At 34.9% G+C, this 15,346-nt stretch overlaps 1 long non-coding RNA gene across 4 annotated transcripts; it reads right to left on the bottom strand.

Annotated features, from left to right (window-relative positions):
* Positions 1 to 1,610: 1,610 nt before the first annotated feature.
* LOC136227460 (uncharacterized) lies at positions 1,611 to 5,336 on the bottom strand. 4 transcript variants are annotated; one of them, XR_010688090.1, is made up of 4 exons: positions 5,054 to 5,336; positions 3,765 to 3,892; positions 3,512 to 3,635; positions 1,611 to 3,435 (listed from the first exon to the last, which is right to left on the bottom strand). It is a non-coding gene; the product is annotated as an uncharacterized lncRNA (long non-coding RNA). The 4 variants fall into 4 exon arrangements; XR_010688094.1 differs by lacking the exon at positions 3,512 to 3,635 and having other exon boundaries at positions 1,611 to 3,272; positions 3,367 to 3,435; XR_010688089.1 differs by lacking the exon at positions 3,512 to 3,635.
* Positions 5,337 to 15,346: the final 10,010 nt, after the last annotated feature.

Below are 15,346 nucleotides of genomic sequence, written 5' to 3'. Positions count from 1 at the left end.
TATTGTTGCCTCAATTGTAAATCTGTTTTGATTAATTACTGCCTCAAATAGAAGTAAATCTGTTTTGATTAATTTTCGCAATAAGAAGTAAATCTATTTTTATGAATTATTGCCTCAATTGTAAATCTATTTTGATTAATTTCCACAGTAAGAAGTAAATCTGTTTTTGATTAATTGTTGCCTCAATATGTTGATTAATTGCTACCTCAATATGAAGTAAATATGTTTTGACTAATTGCTGCCTACTTAATTAGTAAATCTGTTTTGATTAATTGCTACCTCAATATGAAGTAAATATGTTTTGATTAATTGCTGCCTACTTAATCAGTAAATCTATTTTGATTAATATTTCTGAGGTTCTGCTGTACCATATGTTGTATGAATGTTTTGAATATGAGAACATGGAAATTTATCGTGAAGAAACCTTGGAGCATATGGGTTATTTATGGACACCGTGGAAGTTAGGTTTGTACCTTAAATTTGTGGAACCTTGCAAAACCAAAGGGGAAGCTTTGAAAAAATATCCACCGCATATTAATGTAAAAGATTGGATGTGGCTTGTGAACGAGAAATATTTTACTGGATATAGTAGTTTTGCCTCTAATACTTATAAGAAAGATTATATTTTTACAATGTTTATAGAGATTGAGCAAAAGAAACAGAAAAAATAGACTAAGACTGTGATGCCTCATCGTTCTGGAAGTAAACCACATCGAGAAATTATGTATGAAATGGTAAGAAACAAGCTCAAAATTCCTTATTTTCATTTATTTCATTAATCGCTGAAATAAATTTACACTTTCAATTTACTTTGAAATAGGGAGGCAAAGATGGAAATCCACCTGATTTTCCAAGTATTTTCTTCAAGTACTAATATGTCCATATGTAGATATCTAGGTTTGCCATATCTTATCAGTAGACGTAAACATCTAATGTTTAGTTATCTCAATGACAGACTCTAGCAACGTCTTATTAACTAGAACACTACAACAAATCATCACTTGCGCCACGGTTAGAGTCGTGGCACAAGTATAATATTTCTGTGGCTATAGTATTTAGCCACGGAAATTCAAAATAAATATCTTGTGGCGCAAGTGAGCGTGGCTAGATAGAGGCCATAGGAAAATGATGGTTGTGGCATAAATTGAGTTTTATGCCACAGAAACGTCCGTGGCTAATCATATCTCTTTGCCACATGTAAGTTCGTGGCAAGATATAATGGCTCATGTCAATCAACCTCACTGAGCCACGAGTATAATAGTGGTGAAATTATAACATTCATGGCTGAAACTTTACTTAGCCATGAGCATAACTGTGACAAAAATAGAACACTTGTAGCTAAAGACTTTGCCTGACTACGAATATAATTGTCACAAACTTGATCAAATTTTAGCAATTTATTTTGAATTAATTTTTAATTTCCTCGATTATTATTGTTATATGGATGGAACATAGTTACATTAAATTCAATAATAACATCCATTCAAAAAAATCAATAAGAACAAAAGAATAAAAAATAAACAAAGTCTAAAATTTTAATAATGAAAAACAAAAAATTAATAAATAAACATCAATCATTCTATCATTCAACAGAAAAATTCAAAACTCCATCAACAAAAAAATCTCTCAATTCTATTCCATTTTAGTAACATAAGAACCTACAAATTCATCAATCATGTAAGCGACTGCAAAGAATCCGGTATATCACCGCTTAAAAAATTGTTGTTCAGAGACATGCATCCATAAAATACAAATATAAGCATGATATGAATAAAACTGATGTCAGGATTGAAAAAGAATAACAAATAATAATATCAAATTTACTTATATAGATACTATATTTGAAGCCTGACTCGCAACACCTTGCCACCCTTCGGCACATGTGTCTCCCGTAGAAGCAACCCACCTAGACAATACAGGAACTCCCGATGAAGAGTATAAGCTATTATTAGGAGCAATTAATTCAATGAAAATAATGCAAGTGATGAGATTCAAAGCTTCATATAACAATGATAAAATAAACAAGGAGCATTACTAACAAATAGCAATGAAGATCATCTCAATTGAGACAAAAAATATAGGCTAGCATACATTTATCCCTTATTTGGAATCCCCTGCATTACTTTGAACTTTCTTTTCCCTGCATCTCCTTTTACTCTCTTCCTCTTAAAACCTTTCAACATCTCTTTATTTCAATCTGCTTCTGCTACTTGTAATGGCCCATCCAAGAAACCACGACAACCAACCATAGCCCCTCGAAGCTCAATAATTCAATTATGCTAAAGGAAAATAAGAAAATAAAGTTGTATTGTAGCTCATGAAAATTTTCACATTCTCTTATCAGCATATGTAATATGTACATATGCTAATTTTCACATTCTCTTCTCAGCAAAATCATATAATGAACACACTCAAATGAAATGGCATGAACAACGAAAGAGAGAGGATGGAAGATGCATAGACCATATGAGGAGAAAAGTTGTAGCAAAAGAAAATTACTAGATTTGAAGACTCAAGAAGAAAGAACCAAAATTGCTAAAGAGTATAGGGCCAGAGGAGACTCCATAGAGGTACTGAACATAAGTGATTATATGTATATTATGAAACAATCTGAAGAGAGGCGGTGAGAGTCTTCTGCCGAAATAATTTCATGCTCGATGCTCTTAGAAAATATCATAGAATATCCAAACGAATATGTCATGTTTCATATTTTAAATGATATTAATTCAATTCAAATGAACATGTCCTATTTCAAATGAATAAATCTATAATTTTGTGAAGGTGTGGGTCTGAACCATCTCATAAAGGATACAACTTTATGTACAAATGTAAAAGAGAGGGAGAAGAAGACCTGATAACCAAGATAAGCAGCAAAGCATTCCTTCATCTACATGTTTCACATCAAGCCCAATAAACAAAGTTACAGCACTGATATCATCATATGCGTAAGTGCGAAGCAATGATCTGCATATCTCATACGAATAATTACTCAACCTTAGATACGTGCTAGACATAACATTTTACCTATTTATTGAGATAAATCTTGCTAAGTCTTGTAAGATGGCATACATCTCGCCTGAAGCATGCCGAAAGTACCTAATCAAGAGAGGGAATTGTGACTGTAAAGCTGGACAATAACAAAAAAAAAACTGAACTATATATAACATAAACTCTATGTGGAATATGATTAAAGAACTCTAAAGTGGTCGATATAAACTTAAGATTTCTTATCACCAAACTTCCACCAATCCAGTTCATACCATTTATGATTCCTGCCAAATTTAAGGAGATAGAGATGAGAGGAAATAAAAAAAAGACACCAGTTAACTGCATAATGAGAAACTCTCTTTCCAAAGAACAGTTCACCTGACTTCATACAACCATTATAAACAAGAGGCTCATCGAGATGAGTTGTTAGTGTCGATCCAGGGGCATCTGCAAAGAAAACATGTGCACATTAATAGAAATGTAGAAAAATCTATAAAATTTTTGAACCTAGATAAACACTAACCTATTTAATTAAACCTAACACTTGACCCATTCTCTTCGTCCCTTCCTAGGAGAGGTGAGGTGAACTGTTAGACAAAAGGATTGACTGGCTTTGATGGTTTGTATTTTTTGTGCAACTCTAACCCCTGTTATGTTATAGAATATTAGTCTACACCTTTTTTAACTTAATCCTACTTCTTTTCTTTACATGTAAAAGAAGGGGATGTAAAATGTAAATAAAACCATCACCATAGGAACTTCAACTAAAATTTAACCTTGCTACTTCACAAATCCTAAGCTCAAGATTAAATGATAACAACTCCTCATGGATTCTTAGGGATCCAATTTTTCCCTTTCATATCGCCTGGGAAGTGGCTTGTCATTAACAAGGTCAAAGTTATACCTGCCAAGAAACCCACATTGTTGTTAGCTCAAAAAACAATTTCAAATAAAAGCTAGGGAGATAAAGTTTGTGTCTTTAGTTCTCAATGAATTTCCATTGTCGCTCCTCTTTAGCTCTAGCAAAAACTGGCCCATTTAATGAGTAGTCGGTATGTGTCTACATGTGGAGTTTCGTATTCTCCTGTTAGTTTCAATTCAGCCCAGTAGGTCTAGTTGTCAAACTAGGGGTTCTTATGATTTATGGGTCCCTTATCAAACTGCAAGGAGTGGACTCTCTAGAATACTTATCATAGAGATGATGATAAACATGACACCCAAGTAGACTCATCAAACCCAAACTTGAACTGTGGAACACCAGATTAAGCTCAACTTTTCATGTTTTGGGAAACCATCACTGAGAACACTCAACCCAGCATCAGACAAACAAGATGATTTAGACAGGCAATCTTCAAATACAATGTTCTTAGGGTATAGATTAAGAGATGGTGCAGGATGATCACTGATCATTCTTCCCTGTAGAAGAAATTCCATAAATCATAATGCAATTATGGAATCATGGAATCCTTATATCAATTATATGGGCATACAAAACATGAAAGCCTAAACTAGACTACAAAACTACCTATTACTTCCCATCCGTTCAAAGATAAACACACCATGGGAACAAAACCCACAAAAAACATTTGAGATATTTGATTTATGGACTACCAACCTGCAATCTAGCAGCTTCAATCTGTTTATTCTTTTCACATCCTTACTAGTACCTATACTATACAGAAAAGGAAGGGGAGACTACCGTATAAAAATAACCAGTTCACTCATTTTGTCATTACGAATCACCTAATGGAACCCCATGCCTAATAATTTAATAGTATTCCCTCTCCCTACAAAGCACACAATGTGTTTCCATGATAAACACTTTATAGATTCCCTATATTGTAGGTGTATTTAAGTCCATAATTAAATGGTAGATCATGGAAAATCATGGCATAAAACCCTAAACAAAGAAATTCTTTGGTAATTATCACATGAATTCGCACACAGATACATAAAATTAGCACTAAATTTGAGGGTTCCAATATGAGGTTGGAGAGATAATGCAAAATTTTCTCATTAAACTAATTGTGTTAAGCAAAGAAAGTGACAGAATTATGAGGCTTACCAATAGGGCCTAAATGGAAATTGAAAGTCGCTCGTCAATGTGAATGGTTTTGACATTTTGGAAGCGGCGAGCAAGTAGGTTGATGAAGAGGTCCGGGTTCCCCAAAGCTCCAATGCGAAAGGTAGTGTGGCTGAGACGCTAGATGGCAAGCCAAGACTTAGAGATAAGAGAACATGTATCGCTGGTCAACTTGGGATTTGACGGTGATATGAAAAGTTGGAATAAGCAATGAAATTGGGAATGAGAAAGGATGGAGGGAACACGAAAAATTAGGGAAAAGAGAAGCGGGATATTTTGGGGAAAACTTTTAGAGACATCAGTGAGGATAAAAATATAATTAATATTAACCTAAATTAATATAATGAGAAGGCCTAATACACAAATAACCCATGAACTTGTCCAAATGTTGCAACTGCCCCCTCAAACTTTCAATTGTAACAACTTACCCCTTAAACTTGTCCAATTGTAAAACATAACCCTAAATTGGGAATTTTTTTACCCCGTACTTGAAGCAACCGTAAAAACGTTTTTTCAGATTTGTATCATGCCAAAGATCTGATTATCACACTCCACGAGCGTTGCAACTTTTATATTTCACGTGTTTCTTCAATTGCAGTCCATGTCAGCATTTGGAGTTATGTTTTACAATTGGACAAGTTTGAGGGGAAAGTTGTTACAATTGAAAGTTCGGGGGGGGGGGGGAGTTGCAATATTTGGACAAGTTCAGGGGGTTATTTATGTATTAGGCCTAATGAAAATAATAAAAAGTAAAATTTAGTAAATTGGTAAAATAAAGGTATTAAATGAGAATAAAATTCAATAAATAAATTCTTTTTCTGTTAATACTAAAACATATAGTGTATTTTCATTAAAATTGTTTGAAATATAGTTTTAATGAGAATATTTTGTTATTCTCGTTATTTTTTTCACTAATAGCGAATTTTCTTGTAGTGCCACTAGTCAATTTTTCACGTGGCCTAAGTAGATTACTGTGGCAAAATTCGTGGCATAAGTGTATGTTTACCATGAAAATAATTACCCGTGGCATAAATATATCATGTGATTATACATTTGTAATATAATTTATTTTTTCTGTGGCTAAATAGAAATATGCCACGAATTATGAATTCATGTGGCATGATTCGTGGCGCAAGTGATGATTTGTTGTAGTGGAATGTCATATTCCTTTTTTAGTTGAAAAGTAAATTCTTCCGAAGTTTGTCGCCTAAGTTATTCCTTCATACTCAATGAGTATTTTCTTACTCCCCATTTCTCTTTATGATGAAATTCAGAAGATGATGAATTCCTTATAGTGGGGTTTGATCGATGCTAAAAGACGCATTCACTAGGCTTTTTGGGATATACTTGTTTGGGGAAAGAAAATAGGGTTTAGGGTTCCGACACCTAGAGTGATTTAATCTTGACTTACTTGGGAAACAAACGTTGAATTTGATTACCAATAATAATAATGATTTAGCCTGTAAAGTTCTCAAAGCTAAATAATTCCACGAAGGGAGCTTCCAAATGAGATAGTTGGGTCACAACTTGAGCATAGTTTGAAGGAGTATTTACGAATCAAAGTCTATTCTTATGGAAGGGTGTCATTGGAGAGTTGGAAATGGTAGATCTATTAATATTTGGAATGATCCTTGGCTTCATAATAACGATGGTTTTAATCTCGAGATGCAAGCTAAATATGGTATCGAAGATATGTGTGTTGAGGACTTGCTTAATAATGTCGAGAATGGTTGGACTATGGGTTTGTTGGATATACTATTTAGCCAAAATGACATCTTCATTATTACAAGCTTACCAATAGAGGTTGGTCATGAGCATGACACCATCATTTGGCATTATGAGGAAGGGATGTTACACTATCAATTTTATGTATCAAATTACTTTCAGGCAAAGGGTGCATATTTAAGAGAATAATTAAAAGTGGATCAGGATCAGATTTGGAAACTTAACCTCCCTTAAGAATTAAAATTTTAATGTGGAAATCTTGTAGTAATTGCATAACTACTGATGAATGTTTGTTTCTTAAAGGGACTCCTATAAAGAATAAATGTGTTATGTGTAACTATTGGGAGAGCATAGTGTGCATGTGTTTGTAGATTATAAGTTTGTGGAGGAGTGTTGGAGAGTTGTGGATGTTGATATGATTGATATTTATGTTGATGATTTTGAGTAGTGGGCCTCTTTAATGCTTCGTGGTCCCACAATGCACCATTTTAAGGAGAAATTTTGCATGGTCTTGTGGGAAGTGTGGAACCAACATAACGAACACCTTTGGAATGACAAAGTGCTCCCAGATTTCAGGTTGTTCATAAATTCTCTAATATTTCTTTATGATTTCCATGTTGCTAATGTGCAAAGAGGTGTAGGGGGTAATAGACGGTCGATAATGTTGTCGTTTGTTAGAAGTTTTTAGTAGCAGGCACTCTTAAGATAAATTTAGATGTTACTATTAGAACTTGGTCTTCGAACTTTATCGCTTCAAAAGCTACTATCAGTTCTACAATGGTTTGGGTTCGATTTTCATCCTTTCCCATGTAGTACTATAATGATGATCGTTTTATGGAAATTAATAATACTTCTGGTAAAATGATCAAGGTGGATAAGAATACGACTCAGGCTTCCCGCGATCGCTTTGCTCACGTTTGTGCAAAAAATGATCGCATGTCTCTTATAGTAGCCAATTTTGAGATTGATGCTAAAGTGTTTTGTGTGGAATATGAGGGCATCCATGTGGCATGTACCCTTGTTGTAGATATGGGAACTCTAAAGGGACTCGCATTTATCTTAACACTGTTGATGAGATTGAATTGGCTAAGGCTACTAAAGCTGGCATGAACATGCATAAAGTCCTCTCACATCACAGTGATCCCAATAAAGAGGCGTCTGAAGAAGATTATGATAAGGTAGTGGAGGAATATGAGCTGTGGATGATGGTACCAAGCAAAAGTATAAACCTCGAGCCAGTTTGAGCCCTCATAGGAAACCTTTGTAGGGTATTTTTTTAGCCTAGAACCTCTACTGATAGGAAATGTGACGTTTTTTTGAAGCTATTAATTCCTTTTGATATAAGCAATCATCAAAATGAGATTTAGAGAGATGGTATCAATTTCGTTTTAATAAGGGGGGTAGTGGTCGAAATAGCAGTGGTTGTGGAAGAAAGCCTTCGATGCCTCTTAGAGATATCACAAATCACAATATATTTGGCACCTTTGAGACAAATGTTCTATGTGGTTGTTGTGAATGAAAATTCTAATCTCAATACGGACCTAGTGAAGATGTTAACGTGTGGAAAACATAACATGTTGAATGTTTGGGGTAGTAAAGTTATAATTGATAATGAGAATGTTTCAATGCCGGTGGATAATAGTCATAAACCTAGTACTTTGTTTCCCCTAATATTTCAGATATAGCTATCAAAAGACTTACTGATGTTTTGGGTGTAGTTTTAACCTCTAACCTTGGTACCTGTTTGGGTGTTCATGTGATTCATAAAAAGGTAACTCGCATAACGTATAAGCATGTGATTGAAAAGGTGGAGTGTAGAATTTTGGGTTGAAAAGCTAAACATTTATGGATGGCTAGTCTTGTGACTATGGCGAAGTTTGTTATAGATGCTATACCTCTATACACCATGCAAATTACTACATTACCTATGGGTATATTGTGAAAAATGGGCAGTTTAAATAAAAGCTTTATATGGGGCTCCTATGGTTCTAAAAAAACCTCATTTGCTTAAATGGGATATTCTCATTGCTCCCAAGTGTAATGGAGGACTTGTCATCTGCCCCATGGCTGAAATAAATATTGTGTTACTTTGTAAGATTGGATGACGTACTCATACTCATGAGTCTTCTATCATGGAATGAGACTTCGAATGGCAGCTTCATGGTTAGTTATACTTATAACCTTATGATTGTATCTTGTCCAATATGGTGCGAAAGAGACGTCATCTTAGTGCGAATGAGTCTTTCTATAAATGCATTATCTCAAAAACTTCCCTTCATATTGTTAAGGATTGTGAAGATGCTCATTTCATTTGGAATCAATTGGTTCTGGCTGCCTGTCGATCCAATTTTTATTTTGTTGATCATTCGGTCTAAATTCATAACAATTTCCAATGCTTTTTTTTCTTGGAGAAATATCAGCTGGTCGGTGGTTTTTTGTGTTATCATTTGGTGGTGTTGGCGTTAGAGGAATGAGAGGGTGCTGGGGAATGGGCGTATATCAGGTGGGGTTAGGGTGCAGCTTATTTATTCTCAATGCCATGATTTTATAGCTGCCTTTCAACTCGCTAGTCTTTCTCGGTCCTCTATAAGAAAGGAGATTTAGGTTAAATGGCATCCGCCTAACACAGATCGGGTTGAAAGCAATCGTGATGGTGCTAGTAAGGGTAACCCAGTCACCACTGCAGGAGTACTTAGACCAGATTTCAATGGTCATTAGTTGGGTGGCTTTTGTCTTAATCTTGGGATCTGCTCCTCTACTCTTCTAAAATTAGGGAATGCTTATTTGAGCTTCGTCTTGCTTGAGATACGATTTTAAAAAGGTTGTGTGGGAACTTGACTCTCTAATTATTCTTAATTATATGTTAAGAGAGGTGGATGTTCAGCACCCTTGTGCCTGGATCCTCTCTCACTGCCAGAATTATAGAGAGCAAGCTTAGGGTTTAGTTTTCAGGCACTCTTTTAGAGAAGGAAACAAATGTGCAATCTAGATAGTGAATTTCACACGGACATATGATTTGGGCTTTCACGAGTGTGAGATGCCTCCTGTAGGCTTCCATGGTTATTTTGTTTAGAGATAAGTGTATGACTTGTTTGTCTTGCATAGTTTCTAATTATATTTCTTTTTTTTTTCTGTTTTTCAAACAGAGACATGTGGTTTAAAAGTTTATAAATAAAGGTACGTGATATGTTTTATTTACAAAACAAAGTATTACAATTACATAGTTAGTTCTAATTACAACAAAATACATTTTTATCTTAAAAATTCTTACATATCAGCAAAACACAACCCCCGAAAAAACAACTTCCTAAATCGAAATAATAAATAATATGGTGAAATTTTACGTTTTTTACTAATTTAATAGTTTTTGAACTAAATTGATATTTAAGTTCATTTTACACCGTTGCAATTTGATTTTGGGATTTGTGTTTTGTCAACATATAAATGTAATTAAAAAAATGCTTTTGATTGTCATCAATTACTTAAAAATTGAATTTTAAATATTTTGTTTTGTAAAAAAGCATACCATATATTTCTATTTACAAAATTTTAAACCACGAACCTCTATTTGCAAATAAGCAAACCACGAGAGCTTTTTTCGTACTTTCCAGAATCAGCTATCAACAACTATTTCCTATTTTTTGCCAAACATTATTAATATCATACAAAATGACATCATGTTGATGATGTCACTACCTTTTTTGGATAAAAAGTCGTGTAAAGACTAAAGTCAAGCCCATGATTGGGGATGACAGCCCAAGACCAACGACAGAAGGTCTAACCACGGCTGATCAAAGCCCATAACCAATACGATTGGCTTTGGATCCGATCACAAGGAGAAACTTTCGGAGTCCTACGAGACAAATGATTCCGCACAGAATTCTGAATCCTTAATGGAATAGGAATCCTAAACTCTCAATGATTCCTAGTGAGCTGACAACCTTAACTTAATCAAACACTATAAATAGATAGGTATAAATACAGTGTTAGGTACGTTAACTACTATCTCAAAACTTATTTTTACCCTCTTATTTAGCTCTAATTCAGATACTGACTTAGGCATCAGAGCGGGTTCGTCGGATTCCGGCTCCGTTTGATCTATATAGGGTTCGTTTGGTATGTTATAATGCAATGTAATGTAATCAAAGTTGTAATGTAATCAAATATGTAATGTAATGGAATGGAATCATGATTACATTACCATGTTTAGTTGGCAAATTTTAATAAAATTCATAAAATGCAATTATTATTACAATACGTATATTTATATTTGTTAAATACAATTTTCATGTTTTTTTTTATTTTTCGGATTTTCATGTTTTCTTCAATTTCTTTTTTCATTTTTTCGTTTTTCTTATTTTTATTTTTTTTCCGTTTTTTTCATTTCACATTTTTTCGTATTTTTTCTCGTTTTACCATTTTCATGTTTTTCATATTTTTTCTCGTTTTCATGTTTACTCATTTTTTTGTATTTTTTTCTCATTTTCGGGTTTTTCACATTTTTCGTGTTTTTTCTCGTTTTACCATTTTCATGTTTTTCATATTTTTTCTCATTTTCATGTTTTTTCGTTTTTTGCATTTTTTTCTCGTTTTCGATTTTTCCATATTTTCGCATTTTTTCGGTTTTTATGTTTTCATGTTATTTTCGTATTTTGCCGTTAGTAATAAAAATACAAAGGCTAATCGTAATGAGGATTCATTTCTATTTTGTTTGTAATGTCCATTACCTAAATTTGTGAAGAAAAATTGAATGATGTAATAGTGATTCCATTACGACAGAAATGACATGACAAACCAAACATGATAATGAACATCCATTGTAATGGTCATTCCATTACGACGTCCATTACAATATACCAAATGGAGCCATACTGTACGTCGGATTATATTTGCAGCTTCAACACCACCTAAGCAGATTAGGTAACAAGTTACCAACAATTTTATAACTGTTTTAGCAATAGCAATAGCACATATCAGTTAAAAAGAAAAACAAACAAACACTCTCCACGAAAAGACATAACTTTAGTTTATTGTTTAGAAAATGCATAAATTTTGGATATTAAAAACTAGTAGTAGTTTCTTGGAAAAGAAACTAGTAGTAGGAGTACATTATTTTGCTTTCTGATGCAAAATAAATGGAATATATATATATATTTTTGACACAATTGGTCAATGCCGTATCTTAGCACACTACCTATGTATGTTCACATCACACCGACCTCATCGATATCAATTATAATTGACAAAAAAAACAAAATAAATAAAAATTCATAAGATTTTATGCTTTTGTCTTTATCCATTGCTTCCAAACAAGGCCCGTGCACCTGAATAAGGATGGAAATTATTAAAGTGCATTGTTATTCACCCCACTAATTACCACTTATCACCCTCTAAATGACCATTTCATCCTTTTTTTTTTCTTTCAAACTCCACAAACTAATTTTCCTCCTCACTTTACACCCGAACAACAATCATGGCTAGAAGTGAAGAAAAATGAACAATGATCCCCCAATAAACGTTTTGATTAATTTCTGTTCATAATTTTAATTTATTTATTTTTTATTTCAATTTCTGTCCTCGAAAATCGAGGATAGAAATCGGAAGAAGCTTGCGAGGGTGGGTCCAGGATCCGCCATGCTTCAAAGAATGGCGGGTCCAGGACCCACCGTTCTCAAAAGACGGGCGGGTTCATGGACCCGTCCTTCACAAAAAACGGGTCCAACCCCCGAATTTCGGGGATAGAATCCCATTGTTTTTATTTTTTTTACCGTTCAATTTTTTTAAAATAACTTACCGTTCAATGTCTATTTTGTAGCGTGACGTTTTAGAGGCTTCCGAACATCGCCACACTTCTAGACGTGGTATCTCAACCTCTGCCCGGAGGAACCGAGGAGCATAGAGACTCATGACGGACGTACAGAGGACGCACGAGACAGTGCATCAGCCCATTAGTGACGATGAGGATTATGTCGCCATGGATGATGGTGAGGATTATCCCGAGGTCGATCCTATCCCAGTTCGTCGGGCGGCGAAGGGGATATGCGGTCATTTTGGACGTGCCGAGTCCTCTGGTAAATAATTTACATCCTTCTTTTATTTTGTGATTAGTTTACTTTAATTATTAATATAGAACTTAAATTGTTTAAATGTTATACGTGTAATATAATTGCAGGGAGTAGTAAGCGCTCGAGGGATGTTGTAGATGATGATTGAGTTGTGACGGATTCGGTCCCCGGTGGACCAGTTGATGGTATTGTGATTCCCAGTTTCTTGGGACATGTTTGTTTCTAGGATGTGGAGCGGGCAGCTGAGGTCGCAGCTCAGGGGCCATAGTAGAGGGACATTCTGCAGGAGACTGACTGAGTGGTATAAGACCGCTAGCCTAGAGGTCAGGACGCTTATACGGGGATCGAGACTGTCACACCTCCCATCTACCATGTACACACACATTGATATTCCCCTTATATGTGCTTTTGTGGAGCGGTGGCAGCCGGATACGTCATCATTTCACATGCCATTTGGTGAGATGACGATTATGCTGCATGACATGTATGAGATTCTACGTATTCCAGTGGATGGGCGACTGGTGTCTGCTGACATTGGGGGGAAACAGCTTCAGACGGTAGTGATGGAGTTGTTTGGGGTGACTAGGGATGTGCTGCTGGCTTCCCATAAGAGAGGTGGCAGGGTATTTGGCAATTTAGTCGTCTATTTGTGCTCTGTAGGTCGGATTTCAAATTCTGAGGTGATCAGGTGGATGTTTTTGATATTCGGTTCCACCTTGTTTATAGACAAGAGTGGCGACCGAATCCGACCCACGTGCTTACTAGTGGTGCAGGATGGGGTAGAGGACGTGGCTAGATACTCCTGGGGCACAACTACACTAGCATGCCTATACCGACAGCTAGGTATTGCTAGTAGAGGAGATTGTGGACAGATCGCATGATGTCTGACTCTTCTTCAGGTGTGGATATACGAGTATTTTCCATGTTTCAAACCTCAGCGAGAGGGACTCACACCCCGATCAGACGATCCACGAGCTCGTATCTGGATCCCGACACACCAGCCTAGGACAGAGGAGCGGTTGAGAGATTTGCGTCTTCGTCTTGACAGATTGACTGCGACAGAGGTACGATTTCCACTTGTATAACAATAAAGTATTTAAAATATATTAATTTACTTTTATATTAATTAACTTGTATACGTATGTAGGTGATGTGGATGCCCTACGGTCCTGATATAGTGACCCGCACTCCTAGGACTATTTATATTAATTAACTTGTATACGTATGTAGGTGATGTGGATGCATACCCTTCTCCCAGGCATAAACAACGATCTCCCAACTCGAAAAATCTTGCACCTGTCTGACTTTTAGCCGAAATTGACAGCCGCACGATTTAGTTTTCGTTTTCCTACTTAAATCATCTTCTAAAGAATTAGTCAATCCTCTATACCGTTCGCCATGTGAACATCTCATAAGCTTTTGTTTACCTCTGTGTTTATGCGAAGAAATAACGATCTCAAAACAATTTTTGATTGCAATGTCTTTCGTCCAATGAATTGCTTCCATACTTGTTTGAAATAATGTGTTCGTTATGAAACATGTACTATAATCGATCCCGTCTCCAATCCAAACTCCAGCTGCCTCCTGAAAATGGATGCAATTTATTAATATGTATAGTCTAAAATGGGAAAACCAGGGTAAAAGTAGGGTATAATCGGGTCCGAGAACCTCCTGCCCATAGGCAAGTGGGTCCAGGACCCGCCACTATCTATAAAGAGGCGGGTCCAGACCGGCCTCTCTATAGTACAAGGCGGGTCACGGACCCACCACCCTTTAGGAGGAGGCGGTCTAGGAACCCGCCCTCATTTAGAGGAAGACAAAGTGATATTAATTACGATGAAATATTTACTGAAAATAATAACATATTGAAAATAAAGTAAATATTATACTTACTTTGTTTTTTACGAAATAATCATACTTAAAGTATAATAACATATTGAAAATCAAATATTTAATTGTAATTTTATAACTAATTGAGATATTAATATGAAAAGCCTTTATTATTTTACATTGTCAGTGGGACTCAATTTTTTTTTTAAAAACATATTATGTTTTGCATTTAACACGTAATATTCTATTGGTCTAAATGGGAACAGAAAAATTATTGTTTAAACAAAGTTATTAATTTACTGAATATTTATTTTCGAGATTTTACAATATATACAAAATACCCATGTTAATATTATCAAATTAAAAAGGCTTAAAGTACTGTTCTGATCTATTATTTAGTATCATTTGCTCTCTGATTTATTTTAAATTGGTGAACTTTCATTCAATTTGGATTCAAACTTAACCGAATCATTATCTCATTGATAAATAACGATATTTCGACACTTAAACTTAATAGATTTTAATTTAAGATTTTTTTTTATTTTTCTAATCTAATTAATTATTTCCACATAAAATGGAAAAAAACTTTAAGAAATATCACGTTTCAAGTTTAAGTGTCAAAATATCGTTACTTATCAATGAGATAACGATTCTG

Source organism: Euphorbia lathyris, chromosome 1 (genome assembly GCF_963576675.1).
Source record: "Euphorbia lathyris chromosome 1, ddEupLath1.1, whole genome shotgun sequence".
NCBI classification, from domain to species: Eukaryota; Viridiplantae; Streptophyta; class Magnoliopsida; order Malpighiales; family Euphorbiaceae; genus Euphorbia; species Euphorbia lathyris.
The sequence above is the reverse complement of the archived record's forward strand: the minus strand, read 5'-3'. Positions and strand labels throughout refer to the sequence as shown.